General features: G+C 42.6%; 1 pseudogene; it reads left to right on the top strand.

Annotated features, from left to right (window-relative positions):
- Positions 1-21,170, top strand: part of LOC115464359 — a 57,995-nt pseudogene extending 36,825 nt beyond the window's left edge.
- The last annotated feature ends 246 nt before the right edge of the window (positions 21,171-21,416 follow it).

Below are 21,416 nucleotides of genomic sequence, written 5' to 3'. Positions count from 1 at the left end.
ATGCATGCATGATGCCCACAGTGTTTATAAACTAGGCTGTCATAGCAAGTTTATTTTACACTGAACTACAAGTCTCCATGTTCAAGAAACTGTAAATTTGCATCAACCTAAGCCTTCTTTTAAATTTAGATTGTTTTTCATAGCCTCTGGTTGTTTTTAGGTACTTAGTTTATCCACGTTGCTTTGTTACCATGGTTATTTTACCTTTGTGTTAGACCAGACTAGAGAGATGATTTAAGTTACTTTTTAAGCTGATCTGTTGTTTTAATATGTTTCAGCTTATAAGTAGTTCTACTCATGTGGAAACCTTTCTTCCCAAGAGATATTTTTCGAAACCTAATATAATCAATGGTCCTAAGCCAGGCCGATTACTGCACCGGAATCGATGTGGGATGCAAAGAGCAACTCACAAAAAACTCCAGACCACCTAAACACAGCAGCCAGGCTGATATTTGGTAAAACACGGTTCAAAAGTGCTAAACCCCTCCGAGAAAAGCTGCACTGGCTCCCAATCAAAGAAAGAATCATCTTCAAAATCTGCACTTTGATCCACAAAATTATCTACGGCATAGTCCCAGGATACATGATAGACCTCATTGACCTACCAACCAGAAACAGAACAGGATCATCATGATCATACCTAAACATACATTACCCAAATTGCAAGGACTTAAATAAAAACAATTTACACATCCTGCTTCTCCTATATAAGCGCACACTAAGGAATGGTCTCCAAAAGCTGTGAAACAATCCATGACCATCTAAACTTCAGGAAATCACTAAAAACCAACCTCTCACAAAGGCCTACCCCACTGATCCACCGTAAATCCCCACACCCAGCAACACAGCATTACCAATGATCATACTGGACAATACACAATCTTCACTCCCTTCTACCCTCATGGTACCTGATGCACACCTCACAGAAGGCAAAAGTAGAGACTAATAGACGATTCACCACTGGAGACGTGAGTCCAACAGTCTTTATTATATCAGAGATAACGACCCGACACAGGCCGTGTTTCGACGCTAAAAAGCATCTGCATCAGGGGTCAATAAATACACCAAGTAATGAATGCAAAACGAAGAGTCCTACTTTTTTTTTTTGCTCTGATAGTTTGTATCCAGCATATTCTGTTTGGTGCTACGTGATCAGTGAGTTGACAACACATATACAAGTAGGACTCTTCGTTTTGCATTCATTACTTGGTGTATTATTGACCCCTTGCAGATGCTTTTAGCGTCGAAACACGGCCTGTGGTCGGGTCGTTATCTCTGATATAATAAAGACTGTTGGACTCACGTCTCCAGTGGTGAATCGTCTATTAGTCTCTACTTTTGCCTTCTGTGATTCGTCATCGTAGAGAACTTTTCCTGTTCTATATTTTGGAACCTGATGCACACCTACCTCATTTGACCACAATTTAACCTTGTATTTGTTATCAAACGACTTGGCGAACGCCATACGGTATTGTGTAAGCCACATTGAGCCTGCAAAAAGGTGGGAAAATGTGGGGTACAAATGGAACAATAAATAAATAAAAAATAATAGGTGGAGGTTGATGTCTCCTAGTAGCAGTATGTTAGAGTTGGTTGAACAAGTGGTTGAGATTGAAGTCCATGAGTTTGACTGGCTTTCGTTCCAATTCCCTGGTGGTCTGTAAAACAAGATACATTCAGGTGATCAGCAGGGATTTGTTATGGATTCTGAGGTAATTTCGAGTTGGGTTGTTATGAACTCAGCAGTGGTTTTCAGTGTAAAGTGGGATTGATAGATTAGTGCTATGCCTCCGCCCTCGCTTTTCTTTTCTGGTCCAGTGAGTGATTTTGTATCCTGGAGGGCATAGGTCAAGGATTATGGGGTCCTTTGATCATGGATCCAGGTTTCACTGATGAAGATTAGATCAAGGTTTTCTGACGTGATCCAGTCTGTTACTGTGTTGTTTTGTTTACGACCGGATCTGGCGTTGATGTAACCATAGGCGCCGACTCCTTGGGTTGTGTGGGTGCTCGTGCACCCCCAATATTTCACCCACCGGAAGTTCGTTCCCTCCCTCCCTCCGAGTTTGCAGGGTTGTCAACCCCTCCGAGTTCCAGGGTCGTCGTCCCTTCCTCCGAGTTCCAGGGTCGTCGTTCCTCCCTCCTCCAAGTTCCAGGGTACCCCCCTCCGAGTTCCAGGGTCGTTGTCTCTCCCTCCGAGTTCCAGGGTCATCCCCCCTCCCTTCCTCCCTCCCTTCGAGTTCCAGGCCCTCTCCCTCTGAATTTTAAAAGTCATCTTGACTTACCTTGGGGTTACAGCGGCAGCAGCAGTAAAAAGTGTGTAGGCTCGGCGCTTACTTCAGTTTTCCCTTCTCTCTCTCTCAGCTCTGGTCCCGCCCTCATTTCCTGTTTCCGCAAGGGACCAGAGCTGAGAGAGAGAGAAGGGAAAACTGAAGTAAGCGCCGAGCCTACACACTTTTTACCGCTGCTGCCGGCCACCTTAACCCCGACGAGCTAAGTCAAGATTACTTTTAAAATTCAGAGGGAGGGGGCTTGGAACTGGAAGGGAGGGAGGAAGGGAGGGAGGGACGATGACCCTGGAACTTGGAGGGAAGGACGACGACCCCTGGAACTCAGAGGGGGAGGGAGGGGGACGAGGAATGCACCAACTGTAAAAAAATAAATTTCAGCACCCCCAATCATTTTGAAAAGTTGGCTCCTATGGATGTAACCCACTTGAATTTTTTGGTATGGGGCTTCTATGTTTGGTGTTATATGTGGGAGACACCCTTTTATTATGCACTGGTCCCTTTAATATGGTGCCCAGAAATATTGGACTACACATTGGCAGCCCAATACTCCCAGTGCAGATTAATAACACAACTTGTGAGGTTGATCATGATTACAAGTTATGTTATTGACTCCCACAGTAATCTAAACTGAGGTAACAAGAAATATTTTACTGTAACTTAATAACTACTGCCCCCAATTTCTTGAAAACAAAGATAATTCAGAATTAATTATATTTCTTGACAGATCAGCTATACTTCTCAGAATCCTTTTATGAATGATATTAAGTTTCCATATTTATATTGGACTGTGCCCAGCATTCTTAACATCATTACTGGGATTGTAAAGTTACTGAAGCATTTCAACTGGACCTGGGTCGGTATCATTGCACCTGACGATGAAAGCAGCCTGAGGTTTGTCCAGCTCTTGAAAAAAGGAATTGAGAAGAATGGAGCCTGCATTGAATTCATAGAAATATTCAGTCACATCCAGGTCTTGCCAGAAGAAACGATTGACAAAATTAATAAAACTATTCATAAATCATCAACAAATGTGATCATTGGTCATTTTAATACAGAAAATATATGGAACTATTTTAGAAATATAGATATTCTGGAGATAGCTGGGAAAATCTGGATCAGCATAACTGACGTTGATTTTCACTTAACCCATCAAATGGGCTATAGTTTAAAGAATAACACCTTGCTTTTCAGAGGAGCAAAGAAAAACATTCCAAGCTTTTTAAAATTTGTACGTGAGGTAAAACCTATTATGTTTCCTGGTAGTAAAAATGAACGATGGTGGAATGGACTATGTGATTACCGGTGCCCCAAAAGCATCCAAAGATCCTGCAGTAAAGATGAAGATCCTTTCAACTATCTCCACTGTGACTATACCCACTTTGCCAACAGTTACAACATTTACAATGCTGTCTATGCCCTGGCACATGCATTGAAAGACATGCTATACTCTGGCTCTGGAAAGACCACCATGTGGAATGGAGACCGACAAAGATTATCAGATTATTTGCCATGGAAGGTAACATATTCAGAAAAGAGAATTGGTGAGAGTTGGCACTATGTGAAAGGGAATCTTTTTGGGAGAAATTCTATAGTTGGTGCCTCCTTTTAAGTACCCCATGGCCGAATAGTAGAAGCTTAGTCTACAGCAGAACCCAGGTGCCCATTTCTGTTATAGAATACTAGTGCAACCCAGTATTGGCACGTCTAGCGTGTAGGTGGTCATACTTATGCCATCCATGAAGTGCTGGAAGTGAGGTCACCTAAATGCAGGTGGACATTCATATTTTATAGTACTCTGTAAGTTTTTATATATGTCACTTTGCAAATACCCACTATATAAGTTAAGGAGATATGTGCAGAATAGTGGTTAGGCAGAATATTGGCCGTTACACATGTATGTGAGCACATATGCTTATATATGTTATTATTCTAGATAGTTTTATGTGTAACGCAGATATAAACATGATGCTTAGTTTATAGAATTGCACTTATAATATTTGGCATATGGACATAAAAACATAAGTGTTGCCATACTGGAACAGATGAAAGGTCCATCAAGCCCAATATCCTGTTTCCAACAGTGTCCAATCCAGGTCACAAGATCCCAGAACAGTGAAACAGAGTTTATGCTGCTTATCCTAGAAATATCAACAATTCCAAATTAAACTGAAGTAGAGGAAATAATTAGAGTAATATGCCCCTCTGTAGTGATCGTTCTTATATTGACTAATAATGGAGGAGGAGTCTCATAAGTCTACACAGCTGATTTCACTTCACCACACGGTGAATCTTGGCTTGTGTGTGTGCTTATAATCATGGACTCGCCTTCCTCCTCCTTACTATCGATTCTGTGCTACTCGTATCTTTTGTAACACTGACTTAACACTCTCTGGGACGAGCTTAACAATCCTGATGGCTACACATCACTTATCTGTATCAGCTGGTGTGCCCTCTTTCCCCGACAGGTGCCTGTTTCGCTGCTACCGCTTTGTCAAGGGGGAGTCATAGCACAGGACTATTAACTCCTTAAGGGTTGTTTAAAGGCTGGTTTTCTGAGATCCAAAACATAAATTGAGCTTCTAAAATAAGCACCACAGTGTATTTGGATTTTCAGAAAACATTTGACAAAGTTCATCAAGAGAAACTCTTAAGAAAATTAAAAGACCATGGGATAGGAAGAGTGTCCCATTGTGCACTGAAAGTTAGTTTAAAGATAGAATACAGAGAATAGGGTTTAATTGCCAATTTTCTCAATTCAAGAAGGACAATTAGAAGTGTGGGGCATACACAAACACAAATAACAACCTTCTTGTGGGGTGTTATTGGGAAACCTGACACTTTGTTTAAATGATAGAAGAATGGGACTTTGCCACATTCTGGCACTGGACAAAGTGTCAGAAGCAAATGTTCCCTCTTTATATCTAGATCTGAGCTCACAATGCTCAAATAATAAAGATAACCGACTCCACACCAAGGGTGTTATTAAAAAAAAAGAGTGCTCATTTATTTACAACAGCAACAAAAATAGTATGAAAAAGGCAAGAATGAAGATGACAGTCTTATCATAGAAACAGCACAGAGTAAATGCACATTAACCTAGACAGACTTATAACTCAGTCTATAACTCTAAAAACTCATAGCACTTAGAAAACATTAATACATGGCAATCATACCACCTGATGTGGAGGGGCATAATCGAACGGAAACGCCTATCTCCATGGGCGTTTATCTCCGAGAACGGGTCCGTGAAGGGGCGGGCCGAACCGTATTTTCGAAAAAATGGACGTTTTTGAGCTGGGCGTTTGTATTTTTTAGCAATAATGGAAACAAAAAACGCCCAGCTCAAAAACGTCCTAATCCAAGCCATTTGGTCGTGGGAGGGGCCAGGATTCGTAGCACACACTGGCCCTCCTGATATGCCAGGACACCAACTGGGCACCCTAGGTCAGTGCGGTGGACTTCAGAAAAAGCTCCCACATGCATAGCTCCCTTACCACAGTTGCTGAACTCCCAACCCCCCTCCCCCAAAACCCACTACCCACAAATGTACAACACTACCATAGCTCTTAGGGGTGAAGGGGGCACCTACATGTGGGTACAGTGGGTTTTGGACACCTCCCATTTACCAGCACAAGTGTTACAGATGGGGGGGGGGGGATGGACCTGGGTCCACCTGGCTGAAGTGCACTGCGGTACCCACTAAAAGTGCTCCAGGGACCTGCATACATGCAGGCCTCTAGGACTTGTTACTGCTGTATAACATTGGCACCCCAGTTGACACCTGAAGACTAATCTCTCTGAAAATGTCCTTTATTGGAATGAGCACGTTTACTCACAGTTAACTGCAGATCAGAGGTTGTGCCCCACTGGCAACGAGTCTCCCTGGTACTGAGATTAGCAGTAGGTCAGAGCTGGCAGAATGCTGTACAATGCCCTCTTTCAGCCACATTCAAGGGAAGAACTAAGTTCTGTAATGTGGCTAACACATGGAAGGGATCTAAAACTGGCTTACAAAAATGGCCACTACCTCATGGACTACCGGAAACAAAACTGGACACACTCTGACCCAGTAGGCAGGGGGAAAAGCACCATGGGAGAACAGCCTACCAACTACCAACATCGTGAGACTGTAACACAAGCTAATGAAATCACCGAGCCCAATACCCAACACCCACCACAATGCAATGCTGATGTGACCCTGTAGTGCACCCAGAGCCATATCTGACCCAGGGAAAGGCTGTGACAGGATCGAACACATTCTGCTGTCATGGAGGTGAGTTCGGCATTTGAGGCTGGCATAGAGGCTGGGAAAAAAGTTTTTAAAGTGTTTTTTTTTTTTTTGTTGGGAGGGGGTTAGTGACCACTGGGGGAGTCCGGGGAGGTCATCCCCGATTCCCTCCAGTGGTCATCTGGGCAGTTGGGGCACTTTTTTGGGACTTGTTCGTGAAAAAACAGGGTCTAAAAAAAGTGACCCAAAATCGCGGTAAAAACGCCTTTTTTTCGATTATCAGCTAAAGACGCCCATCTCTCCTCGGCTGATAACCACGCCCCAGTCCCACCTCCACCATGCCTCCGACACGCCCCCAACAACTTTATTTGTTTCAGCGACAGAGTGCAGTTGGAAACGCCCAAAATCGTCTTTCGATTATACCGATTTGGGCACCTTTGCGAGAAACACGCCCATCTCCCGATTTGGGTCGAAATATAGGCATTTTTCTCTTTCGATTATAAGCTGGATAGTCATCCAGCAGATGGCAGAGTGTTCCTCAGATGGGTCAGTCAGACGTAGTGACTGACCACACTTCAGATGAACTCCAACAGCAACCGTTTGTCCTGGTTTACAAAGCCCAGTTGCAGCTGGGTTGATGATGTGCATTTTTAGCCTTGCTGTTGATGCATAACAACTTATTTGTCTCAGATGTTGTGGTTCAAGGGGTCATAATATTGTCCCACTGGTAGCACATTGAAGAGCACTTTAAACATGGCATCAGTGTTTTCAGGAAATAGGGTGCTTTCCTATTCTATTCTTTTCTTTTCTATTCAGTGTATTTATATCCCACTAAAATCACTAAAGAATCTAAGCAGGTTACATAAGTATAAAGCCTAAGACTAGAAAGTGAGTGAAGCTTACAAAAATTAATCATTCAAATATTTTCAGTCCCTTGAGGAATTGTAATTAACTAGGAATCACGCAAACTTGTACAGAAATAGAATTCCAAAGTGTACTAGCATGGATTCTTTTACAAAGAATTTTCCTAACAGATGGAAACCTCAACAAAAAGGTAGAATAGACTCCTAGATATACCTCTCCACACCAGAAATCCAGGCCAAGATATCTACCTGCCTATCTGACATTGCTGCCTGGATGTCTCACCGCCACCTTAAACTCAATATGTCCAAAACTTGAGCTCCTTATCTTCCCACCTAAACCAACCTCTCCCCTTCCCCAATATGCTCATTCTTCCTGTCTCATCTACTCGTAACCTTGGGGTCATCTTCGATTCCTCCCTCTCCTTCTCTGCACATATTCAACAGATTGCTAAAACCTGTCATTTCTTCCTCTATGCTATCGCCAAAATTCGCCCTCTCCTTTCTGAGCACGCTACCAGAACCCTCATCCACACTCTCATCACCTCTCGCTTGGACTACTGCAACTTGCTTCTCACAGGTCTTCCACTTAGCCATCTCTCTCCTCTTCAATCTGTTCAAAATTCTGCTGCATGATTAATATTTTGCCAAAGTCGCTATGCCCATATCAGCCCTCTTCTGAAGTCACTTCACTGGCTCCCTATCCGTTTCCGTATACAGTTCAAGCTTTTCTTATTAACCTGTAAGTGCATTCACTCTGCAGCCCCTCACTACCTCTCCACCCTTATCTCTCCCTATACTCCTTCCCAAGAACTCCGTTCAATAGGCAAATCTCTCCTAATTGCACCCTTCTCTTCCATCGCTAACTCCAGACTCCGTTCCTTTTATCTCGCCGCACCTTATGCCTGGAATAGACTTCCTGAGCCATTACGTCAAGCTCCATCCCTAGCCGCCTTCAAAACCGGGCTAAAGGCCTACCTGTTGGATGCTGCTTTTAATTCCTAACTTGTCACCTGATTATAACCTTATCTTGTCTTCCTCTCTTCAATAGTCCCTTTTCCCTATGTATCCTATCTGTCTGTCCTACCCTTAACCCTTATTTGTCTTGTCTGCCTGTCCTGATTTAGATTGTAAGCTCTTTTGAGCAGGGACTGTCTTTTCTTCATGTTCAATTGTGAAGCGCTGCGTATGACTGGTAGCGCTATAGAATTGATTTGTAGTAGTAGTAGAATAGAAACGAGAATTCTTTCGCAATGCTGGATATGCTATCAACTGAGGAAGAAGAGAGAATTGCAATATGTTAAACACTATACAGGTAATTTAAAAAACTGAGTAGAAACTGGTAACCTGAGGCACAAATGTGTGACCTGGGGCTATCCAATGCTGATTTAGAGAATCAAAACATTACAACACGTGTGATGAAACAGAGGCACTCTGATCGAGGAGTTGCTTTGTCTCAGAACAAGATGATGATGTCCTCTGTTTCTCCAGGTATTATGTTGTTTCAGTCACCAAGGGAGTTTCCAGAAGTCCTTGTCTGGCTGGCAGTCCTTGAAGATATCTGCAGTGTCTTTGCTGACTTTACACACACGCAGGCCTTAGCAGAGAGATATGGAGTGAGCCAAAGTCTGTACTTCAATGTCAGGCTGGAAATGCTGAACAGTGTCATGTGTTGTAACCCATATACTTTTGTGATATAGGCATGTATGAAATCAAATCAGCATTTATATACTGCTAATATCCCCTGGCCAGGATTCAGTGCGATTTACAAAAGAGGTATCACATTACAGAGAGAGGCGAGGGGAGAAAGGAGAACTGTATGAAGCTGGGAAGTGTTGATCTATCGGTAAAGGAAAAGGCATAGGGGCCAGTCATTTTGTTTCTTTTGGGAAGAGATAAGTTTTTAATTTTCTTCTGAAGCTGAGGTAGTTATTTTCTGTTTTTCTGGGGGTGGGAAGAGAGTTCCAAAGCGAAGTGCTGCACATAGTGCTTTATGCGGGGCCTTTTGCTCCCACAGGAAGTACCCAAGGAACATGAACTGGGACTGGAGCTTTATATGATATATATAAAAATGATCTAGAAGGGGAAACAATGAGTGAAGTGATCAAATTTGCAAATGACCCAACATTTTTTTAGCATGGTTAAATTGTATGCGGATTGTGAGAAATTGCCAGAGGACCTTGTGAAATTGAAAGACTGGGCATCTAAATTGCAAGGAAAATTCAATGTGTACAAATGCAAAATGATACATGTGGAGGGGCATAATCGAACGCGAACGCCCATTTCCATGGACGTCTATCTCCGAGAACGGGTACGTGAAGGGGAGGGACAGACCGTATTTTCGAAAAAGATGGGCGTCCATCTTTTTTTTCAATAATATGGTTTGTGCCAGGCAAATGCATCGGATTTGTGCGGATTTGAGCTGGGCGATATCGTTTTTCAGCGATAATGGAAACCGAAGGTGCCCAGCTCAAAAACGAACAAATCCAAGGCATTTGGTCATGGGAGGGGCCAGGATTCGTAGTGCACTGGTCCCCCTCACATGCCAGGACACCAACCGGGCACCCTAGGGGGCACTTGTAACAATTTAAAAAAATGGAAAATACCTCCCAAGTCCATAGCTCCCTTCCCTTGGGTGCTGAGCCCCCCAAATCCCCCCAAAAACCCACTGCCCACAACTCTACACCATTACCATAGCACTTATGGCTGAAGGGGGTCTCCTAGATGTGGGTACAGTGGGTTTTGGGGGCGGTTTGGAGCGCTCCCATTTACCAGCACAAGTGTAAAAGGTAGAGGGGGATGGGCTTGGGTCCACCTGGCTGAAGTCCACTGCACCCACTAACAACTGCTCCAGGGACCTACATACAGCTGTGATGGAGCTGCGTATGACATTTGAGGGTGGCATACAGGCTGGAAAAAAAAGTTTTTAATAGTCTTTTTTTTGGTGTGAGGGGGTTAGTGACCACTGGGGGAGTCAGGGGAGGTCATCCCCGATTCCCTCCGGTGGTCATCTGGTCCTTTAGGGCACTTTTTTGGGACTTGTTTGTAAAAAAAAAGGGTCCAGAAAAAGTGACCTAAATTTGCGCTAAAAACGCCTTTCTTTTTTCCATTATCAGCCGAGCGCGCCCATCTATCCTCGGCCAATAAACAAGCCCCAGTCCCACCTTCACCACGCCTCCGACAAACCCCCGTCAACTTTGTCCGTTTCCGTGGCAGATTGCAGTTGGAGATGCCCAAAATTGGCTTTCGATTATACCGATTTGGGCGCCCACAAGAGAAAGACGCCCATCTCCCGATTTGTGTCGAAATATGGGCGTCTTTCACTTTCAAAAATAAGCTGGATAGTAAATAATAATTTTAGCTACATGATTATAGGTTCTATATTAGGAGTTACCACCCAGAATAGGATCTCGGTGTTATTGTGTTTTTAATGTGAAAATGTTCATAAACAAATACATAAGTAAAAGGAAAACTGACCATTATGGACATTCCTGAAAATGTACCCTTTATTCTTTAGCTTCATCATTATCTGAAGAATGTGCACTTTAAGAACTTTCTGGGTGAAGAGGTCATTTTTGATGAGAATAGAGACCTACCTATTGACTACAATATTATTAATCTGATCTTTCTGCCCAATGGAACAGTGAAACAGGAAAATGTTGGAAGTTATAAACCTTATGCTCCCCCTGGAGAGGATTTCACAATCAATGAAAAAGTGATCATATGGGAGGCCTCATTTACCCAGGTTAGAGTGATCAAAAATTATCCCCCCTGCTTACAAAACCAAGCTAGCAGCTGACAGTGTGGCAATGTCAATACAGCCCATTCACTCATAATGCAGGAGGTGTTGCGTGCTGTTTTATACAATGAAAAGTAGACGTTCTGATTCATGATTGGCTGCTGAAGATTTTGCTAAATTCTAAGGGTGAAATATTCAGCCATTTAGTGGAAGCTGCTGCTAGGGGCAAGAGTAAGTGGGCTTCACTCCTGCCCCCAGTGTTCCAGGCTGGGGAGGGCATATGGTGATGTTGGGGGGGTTGTGGGGGTTGCTGTTCAGATGGGGGGGGGGGGTTATTTTGGAGGGGAAGGGGAACTGAAGGAGCAAGCTATTTCAAGGGGGAAGATTGGAATGAGGTTGGAGGCCCTGAGAGGGATTTTTAAGTTAGGCAGGTGCTGGCAGAAATTTACTGCCAGCACACACTTAGCTAAGCAGGCGAATTGTTGCAACTCACAGAAGCAGTAAATACCTGTACTTTTCTATTGATATGTTGACAATTTAAATAGTTTAACATATGGAAATATTAGTTTGCTTCTTGGTAATGAAAAGTAAAAGTTAACCATGGTCGTAGAATGGGAAGCTCAGAATTAAAATCTTTCCAAATCGATGTCAGTTAAATTGCATCTTATACTACTACTACTTGACATTTCTAAAGCGCTACTAGGGTTACGCAGCGCTGTACAATTTAACATAGAAGGACAGTCCCTGCTCAAAGGAGCTTACAATCTAAATGACAAATGTACAGTCAGTCAAATAGGGGCAGTCTAGATTTCCTGAAAGGTATAAAGGTTAGGTGCCGAAAGCAACATTGAAGAGGTGGGCTTTGAGCAAGGATTTGAAGATGGGTAGGGAGGGGGCTTGGCCTAAGGGCTCAGGAAGTTTATTCCAAGCATAGGTTGAGGCGAGGCAGAATGAGCGGAGCCTGGAGTTGGCCGTGGTGGAGAAGGGTACTGAGAGGAGGGATTTGTCCTGTGAGCGGAGGTTACGGGCGGGAACGTAAGGGGAAATGAGGGTAGAGAGGTAATGAGGGGCTGCAGACTGAGTGCATTTGTAGGTAAGAAGGAGAAGCTTGAACTGTATGCGGTATCTGATGGGAAGCCAGTGAAGTGACCTGAGAAGAGGGGTGATATGAGTATATCGGTTCAGGCGGAATATAAGACGTGCAGCAGAGTTCTGAACAGATTGAAGGGGGATAGATGGCTAAGTGGGAGGCCAGTAAGGAGTAGGTTGCAGTAGTCAAGGCGAGAGGTAATGAAAGCGTGGACTAGAGTACGGGTGGTGTGCTCAGAGAGGAAAGGGCGAATTTTGCTGATGTTGAAGAGAAAGAAGCGACAGGACTTGGCCATCTGCTGGATATGCACAGAGAAGGAGAGGGAGGAGTCGAAGATGACTCAGAGGTTGCAGGCAGATGAAACGGGGAAGATGAGGGTGCCATCAACTGAGATAGAGAGTGGAGGAAGAGGAGAAGTGGGTTTTGGTGGAAAGACGATAAGCTCGGTCTTGGACATGTTCAGTTTCAGGTGGCGGTTGGACATCCATGCAGCAATGTTGGATAAGCAGGCCGATACCTTGGCCTGGGTCTCCGCGGTGATGTCTGGTGTGGAGAGATATAGCTGGGTGTCATCAGCATAAAGATGATCTTATTCCACTATAGTTTCAATTAAGGGAGCTACTAGAGCTCAGTATATATAGAAAAGGGGGGGGGGGAGGACAAAAAAACCTTACATTAAATTATATAAGGACTAAATCATCCATGCACATTAGCAGTAGGAGTTGAAGAGGAATGAAAAAGAGGTGACCAGAATAGTTATACATCCAGAGCTTGGGGTTTTTTTAAAAAGCCAAACTAGTTTTTCCGTTCCATCTACTTGCCAAACTTTATCCAACCAAAACTACTGGGAAGGTATAGTATCAGCTTTCCATTTGTGTGCAATACACACTTTAGCAACAAGCAGTAGTAGTCTAATTAAGTCTAAATATTCAAAATAAACTAAATGTTGTGAGGCATTCCTAAGAGAGTAAAGGCAGGGTCTGAAGGAATGTCCTATCAGACTAATTTGGAAATGTATGCAGTTATTTTTATCCAGAAGCTTTGAACATGGGGACAAGCCCACCACATGTGTGTCATATTGCCCAGGAGAGAGCATCCTGTCCAACATGATGGAGAAGATTATAGCTGCCATTATATGCACTCATTGAGGAGTAAGATTACGTAAAGAAGTTGCAGCTGTTTGTTAATTAATTAGTGAGAAGGGATGACGCAACAGTAGGACCAAACGGTAGTCCAATATGTTAATAGATTGTTTTCCAATAGGTTCATCCTAGAGATTCATATAGTAAAATGATATGGTGACATATCTAAACATTTAAATACACGTGAGATGAAAGTTTTGAGGAAGGGATGTTGAAATATAACTTTTTCAACAAATAATAATAGGCGAGTAATATGTCCTATAGGAACAACTGTAGAGGTGTAATGACAAATTTGGAAATATTGAAACAGTGAGAGTTTTATTTTAAATGTATAAGTACATAAGTATTGCCATACTGGGACAGACCAAAGGTCCATCAAGCCCAGCATCCTGTTTCCAACAGTGGGCCAATCCAGGTCACAAATACCTGGCAAGATCCCAAAGAGTACAAAACATTTTATGCTGCTTATCCAGAAATAGTGGATTTTTCCCAAGTCCAATTTAATAATGGTCTATGGACTTTTCCTTTAGGAAACTGTCCAAACCTTTTTAAACTCTGCTAAGCTAAAACGCCTTTACCACATTTTCTGGCAACGAATTCCAGAGTTGAATTACACGTTGAGTGAGGAAAACTACTTTGCAGCTTCATCACATGCCCCCTAGTCCTAGTATTTTTGGAAAGCGTAAGCAGATGCTTCACGTCTACCCGTTCCACTCCACTCAACTGCTTAGCCAGGGGAAAATTCAACATTTAAAGGTAAATTGAGTGACCTTAACAGAGAAGTAGCCCAGAAAGGTATGATTGGTCTAAAGGCAGGAGATATAGATTTTAAAGCACAAACCTTACGCTCTCCCTGGAGAGGATTTCACAATCAATGAAAAGTGATCGTGTGGGAGGCCTAATTTACCCAGGTTAGAGTGATGAAACATTAAGGTATTAAAAAAAAACCCTAAACTTAAATGGCTGAATGTGCTCATCCCACGCCATCAAGGAATCACCATTTGGGGATATTTGGGGTAGGAGTGACTGACTTCAAGGAGGGATTTCTGAGTGGGTGTCTTCTGCCTGAAGGAGGCCTTGAAGTGGAGGAAGCCTTGCATAGTGGGGTTTGAATGGGAAGGCCATCAGGAGAGGGTATATGGGGGTTTTGAGAGGGGTTTTTGTTTGGGAAGTAGAAGGCATCTTATTTTCACTGTGGCCAGCCCCTTTAAGAAGTGTCTATGAGCATCTGGCCATGGCTTTGTGGCCCAATGTTCTCAGGATGGAAAAAAAATAAAACAGCTTTTAGCAGGCATTTTTTTTTCAGCATTAACGTGGCTTGCGATATTCACCTCAAGCTGCATTGTGATATTTCCATATTAATAAACTGATTAAATACATTTGTATGTTCTGCATCTCCTTAGTATGTAACCCACTGCGACTTAAATTTCCCTGCAGTAGACGCAACTTGCATTAGTACCCTTTAAGATGCGTTGAAGGGCATATAACCCACATTATAGAAGTTACTAACGTGCTACTATTACTACATGTCATTTTAACACTAACAAATGCTATTTTACAACTGGTTCCATTTTATGCAATGCGACCTAGTTACTAATAACTGTGGTTAACAGTAAAATAGCATGTCTTAGCAGTAGTTCACGTTAGGCCATATGGTTTTTATGTGCCTTCATTTTTTAAATATTTCTATCCTAAACACTCCCACAAGAGCCTACTTGTTAAGAATTTAAATATAACGTCCTATAATTTAGGTGCTGTAGGGTAATTTATCAGTCAGTGAAATATGGTTTAGACAGATCCTTCTGAAAACAAATCTTTAATGGGGTAATTTGTGACATCTGAAGAAAAGGTCTGAATTGGTCAATAAGTTCTTTTTTAAAATATTTATTATTTTCAGCACTTGATATACCTCAAGTGATCCTTGAGGTGACAATGTGGTTTACAATTCTATTACATTTGTACAGAAAAGGATATGTAATTTAGAAACCTCACCCACTTTCATTTGAAGATAGAGATATATTTTTTCCCAATCATCAGACACCCCCACAATCCAGATGTACTCAGAGCTGTGCTCCAGGCTTCAGGAAATTACCCAGAGAAGGAAAGCCTGTCTGCTGCTATGACTGTATTCCCTGTCCAGATGGAAAGATCTCCAATCAGACTGGTGAGTGATATGTAACACATAAGAGGATCATAGTGGCAGGTTATTCAGTGTGTTACCTGCTCTGCGAAATTCATAAGACATGATAAAAATCCATATTGAAAAAAGACTACGACCATCCATCCCAGCTTTCTGTTAAGTCTGGGTTACAAAGAAGCTTGTTATTCCTTCCGTCCATGAGATTTCTCATGATTCTATTAAACGTTCTATCTTTTTTGTACAGGACCTGGAACGCTGATGCACTACCACTTCACCTTAGGCTTCAGTCAATCCTCTCAATTTTCAAAGCAGATCTAAAATCTCATTTATTTCTGAAAGCTTATCCCTAACTGACTGCCTTCGTAGGGATTCCTGAGCACCACAGTAACCCTCATATCTTCCCCCTCTCTAGAGGCTAGAAGCACAAAACTCTCTGGGGCACCTGGAGATGATGTCATGGGCCTGGGTGTACGTGAGGAAGGCCCTGGCTCTTCTCCAGTGCCTTCACAGTGGGTTTCTTGAATCTGCCTTGCCTGATCTCCAGCCTGTCTTGCCTTGTATCCAGTCCAGCCTGCCTTGTCTTCAGTTCCAGTTGAATCTTCTGTTCCTGCCATGCCCTGTCTTCAGTTGCCACCAAGCTTTGCACCTAGCCCAGGTGACTCGCCTGCTGACAGGTCTTGGCTAACTCTTGGGTTGACCAGGTGGCACCAACTCAGCTCACCTTTCCTGAGTCATGACACATTTTTATAATTGATATTGCTTATGGGTTGTCTGGTAAAGTTTACCTCTTTGCAGATGATACCAAAATCTGCAATAGGGTAGACACCCTTGATGATGTGAATGGAGCTGCAAAAACCCAAGGGAACAGTACAGTTTATGGCATGAAGACATTTTATGCATGAAAGAGGAACAGGACTTGGGTGTGATCATATGTGATGATCTTAACGTGGCCAAATGGTAGAAAAGGCAACAAAAAAAGTGAAAGGATGTTTAGGTTGCATAGGGAGAGAAATGGCCAGTAGGAAACAAGGAAGTGATAATGCCCCTGTATAATACTCTGGTGAGCTTTATTTAGAATATTGTGTACAATTATGGAGACCGCATTTTCAAAAAGATGTAAACAAGATGGAATCGGTTCAGAGGGTAGCTACTAAAATGGTCAGTGGTCTTTGTCACAAAATGAATGAGGACAGACTTAAAGATCTCAATATGTATACTGTAGAAGAAAAATGGGAAAGGGAGATATGACAGGAAGATTTATATACCTATGCAGCATAAATGCACAGGAGATGAGTCTCATTCAATTGAAAGGAAGCTCTGAGACGATGGGGCATAGGATGAAGGTGAAAGGGAATAGACTCAGAAGTAACCTTAGGAAATACTTCTTCATGGAAAGAGTGGTGAATTCGTGGACCGGGATCCCAGTGGAAGTGGTGGAGATGAAAACTGTATCTGAATTCAGGAGAGCTTGGGATAAGTACATAGGATCTCTAAGGGATTGATAAGGAGAGCAGATGGCATGGATGGGCAGACTAGATAGGCCATGTGGTCATTTGAAACTGCACTGGCAGGTCTGGAATAATCTTCCATCAGAGATGTTCATGTATTATCAACAATAATTATACCACCATTCAAATGGAAGCAATTAAAGCAGTTTGCATAACTAAAATAGAAAATAAAATGAAAAGAATTACAAATCTCAGAAAGGTAAGAGAACAGAGATCAAATAATTAGGACTTTTCCCACTGCCAGACCCAATCCCCATGAGTTTACCCAATCCTAAAACAATCTTCCATCAGAGAATAAAAATGAACCTAATTCTTTGTTTAGGGAAAAGTTAAAGGCATTATTGTTTGTAGAGATGTGTATTTGTTTTAAATAAGATGGGAATCATCAGTGACATTCCCCATATTATTATTACCTCAAAATAACAGGAACCCCCCCCCCCCCCCCCACACACACCACACACACCAAAAAAAAATTATTGTTTTCCTGTATTGGAAACAGAGAACACTCATTTGCTCTACCACCACCAGACTAATACATAATGGCAATATCTATATTTAACCCCCAACTAATATATTCTTAAATTTACCTATCCTCATTTCATACTGAAAATGGACTAGATGGTAAAGACAGCTGCTCTGAGATAATCAAGCCAGCTTCAAATTTTCTCAATCATCTTTTTTGAACCACACTGCCATTACCTTTATGGTTTCATATCCTATCCTATTTCCTTAGTTCCCAACTCCCTGCCAAGTCTATGTCAAACATTCATAAAGCTCAGGGAGAAGTAGAAACCCAGTAGTGAGGGAGATGGCTCAGACCATACTCCAAACTGACGTGCCACTATGTTCAACTAAAGTGCAATGTAGGTATCAGGGGTGTAAATCTGTACCTTAATGAAGGTAGGATTCTGAGGCATTTTCCCACAATGAAGATCATACTCTAACTCTACATAATTGCTTTGTATAATCAGAGATATTTAAAGACTATCAGTTATAAGGAGAGGGATAGTGACATGGTATACACCCAATTTTGGGTGGGCCTGAGCCAAATTGAGTGGGCATGACATCCCTGCCTCCTCTCCCCAGCAGAGGTCAGGTCTCTCAAGTCCGATTCCCCAATCCACCAGGTAACCAGGGACAATTTGGAATTTCCAAATTTGTACATCAATCTTCCCCCTTTCTTCTAATCCTAAAAAATGTCCAAAAGTTTGCCTTCTTCTAACCTTGTCCTGCCTATGCAGAAATAGAAGTTGCATCAGAAGGAGGCTCGGATCCAGCGTGAGCAGCAGCTATAACCTGCTGCTTCTGATGGTGAAGAATAGAAAGCTTTAAAAGAAACCAGGGGGTTGAGGGATTGGAGCTGAGTGAACGGATTACCTGCAGGGAAGGGGGAGAGATTCCAACGAGTCATCAGGTGATGGGGCTTGCTTGGGGATCTCTGCCAGCCACATCACAGCTGTGGTACTGTTGGGTGGGCCTCAGCTCAAAGTGGGTGATATTTTCATTTGTTAGAATTTTTCTACCTATGGGTCTGAATAGTATTTTTAAAGTGTATACTGTACATGTGGGCTCTTTTTTCAAAATGTAACTTTGGTAGTTATGTATCAATAAAGGTTCTTACAAACTTTGGAGATCCTTGATGATTAGAAAAAATGGAATAGATGATGTACCAGATAAGGAAATTCCATATTGTGCATTGCTTTATAAAAACCTATCTGTACTCTTAGAGCAATTCTCTGACTTATTCTGGCAAGCGGCTTAGAAAATTCTTCTTTAAATTTGTGTCAATAAAATCTTTCCCCTTAATTAATGTTTCATATAAATTACCTGTAATGTCACTGAAACTCGAAGATCATTCTATTGATGAGAGTCATAAGAATTCATGGTGACACATAGAGGGGCATATCGAACGGGGCGCCCAAGGTTTATCTGAGGACGTCCTCTCAGGACGTCCCGGCGAAGGAGTGGGGAAACCCGTTTATCAAATAAGATGGGCGCCATCTTTCATTTTGATAATACGTCGGGGAAGCCCAAATCTCAACATTTAGGTCATCAGAGATGATCGTCCCCGGTTTTCGCATAATGGAAAACCGAGGATGCCCATCTCATAATGACCAATCCAAGCCCTTTGGTCGTGGGAGGAGCCAGCATTCGTAGTGCACTGGTCCCCCTGAGATGCCAGGGACACCACCGGCACCCTAGGGGGCACTGCAGGGGACCTTCACAAAATTGCTCCCAGGTGCATAGCTCCCTTACCTTGTGTGCTGAGCGCCAAAAACCCACTCCCCACAACTGTAGAACACTACCATAGCTCTAAGGGTGGAAGGGGGGCACCTACATGTGGGTACAGATGGGTTTGTGGTGGGTTTTGAAGGGCTCACATTTACCACCACAAGTGTAACAGGTAGGGGGGATGGGCCTGGGTCCGCCTGCCTGAAGTGCACTGCAGCCCACTAAAACTGCTCCAGGGACTTGCATACTGCTGTCAGGGAGCTGGGTATGACATTTGAGGCTGGCATAGAGGCTGGCAAAAAATATTTTAAAGTTTTTTTTAAGGGTGGGAGGGGGTTAGTGACCACTGGGGGGAGTAAGGGGAGGTCATCCCCAATTCCTTCGGTGGTCATCTGGTCAGTTTGGGCACCTTTTTGAGGCTTGGTCAAGAAAAAATGGACCAAGTAAAGTCGGCCAAGTGCTCGTCAGAGTCGCCCTTCTTTTTTCCATTATCGGCCGAGAACGCCCAATGTGTTAAGCAATGCCCCAGTCCCGCCTTCGCTATGCTTCCGACACGCCCCCGGGAACATTGGTCGTCCCTGCGACAGAAAGCAGTTGGGGACGCCCAAAATCAGCTTTTGATTATGCCGATTTGGGCGCCCCTGGGAGAAGGACGCCCATCTCCCGATTTGTGTCGAAAGATGGGTGCCCTTCTCTTTCGAAAATAACCCTGATAATTATCCAGATAACGTAGGACAGTAGATTCATTTTGACTGCGATTTCAGTAGGTTGTGTGCTGAAATTTTACAAAGACGTGGAAACCTGTATGTCTTAAAAAAAATACACCCAAACTAGTCTTCTTAATCTATACATATATGGGATCTGCTGTAAAATCATCCTGTGAATGCATAGTATAGCTTTACAAAAAATAATGAAACTCATTCCACCATTCTGCTATAGTCTATGTGAAACATAAAAATATCTTTAAATTTATAAAAGCAATATTTAGTCACTATTGAAAACTGATGTCATTTTTTACATACTAAGAGAATATTATTTCTTCTCAGATATGGACAGCTGTATGAAATGCCCAGAGGACCAATGGCCCAATGAAAAAAGAGATGCCTGTGTCCCAAAAATGATAAACTTCCTATCCTATGAAGAACCTTTCGGAATCATTTTGATGCTTATAAGTATTTTTCTCTTTCTCATCACTGTTGTCATTCTGGGGACTTTATTAATTACAGAGACACTCCCATTGTGAGATCCAACAACCGAACCTAAGTTACATTCTCTTAGTCTCCCTCAAGGTCTGCTTCCTCTGCTCATTGATTTTCATAGGCCATCCTGAGAAGGTGACCTGCATTCTACGACAGACTGCCTTTGGAATAACTTTCTCCATCTCTCTCATCCTCTGTCCTGGCAAAAACAATTACTGTGGTCATGGCTTTTCAGACCACCAAGCCAGAAGCAAGCTCCGGAAATGGATGGGTTCTAGAGTTTCGTACACTATAGTTATTTTCATGTTCCTTTCTTCAAGTCCCTTATTTGCCTTGTCTGGTTGATAACTTCTCCTCCATCCCCACACCTTAACCTCAATCAGAAATTGGAACCATACTTATTGAATGTAAGGAAGGTTCGATAATTGCCTTTTACTGTGTTCTGGGTTACCTGGGACTTTAGCTGGTATCAGCTTCCTTGTAGCTTTCCTAGCAAGAAATCTACCTGACAGTTTCAATGAGGCCAAGTACATCACCTTCAGCATGCTGGTGTTCTGCAGTGTCTGGGTGTCTTTCATCCCAACGTACCTGAGCACCAGGGGCAAGTACATGGTAGCAGTAGAGATATTTGCTATCCTGGCCTCCAGTGCTGGAATACTGGGGTGTATCTTTATCCCCAAGTGCTATATTATTCTGCTGAGGCCTGATAGGAACAACAGGAAGTATATCACAAAAAAATAAATTGACTTAAACTTACTTGAATGTTAAAGGAAAGCAAGTATAGCAATAGCATTTATATTATCTCATAGTTACATAGTAAATGACGGCAGATAAAGACCTGTACAGTCCATCCAGTCTGCCCAACAAGATAATCTCAGTTGTACATTCATTGGCCTCAAAGGGCTGAGCAAAGATAGGATGGAAAATTATCTTGATAGCAATATTTAGTCGCTATCTTTAACAGCTTATACTTTTAGTGTAAATGCA

This window comes from Microcaecilia unicolor, chromosome 3 (assembly GCF_901765095.1).
Source record: "Microcaecilia unicolor chromosome 3, aMicUni1.1, whole genome shotgun sequence".
NCBI lineage: Eukaryota > Metazoa > Chordata > Amphibia > Gymnophiona > Siphonopidae > Microcaecilia > Microcaecilia unicolor.
This window is presented reverse-complemented; position numbering and strand designations above follow the sequence as displayed.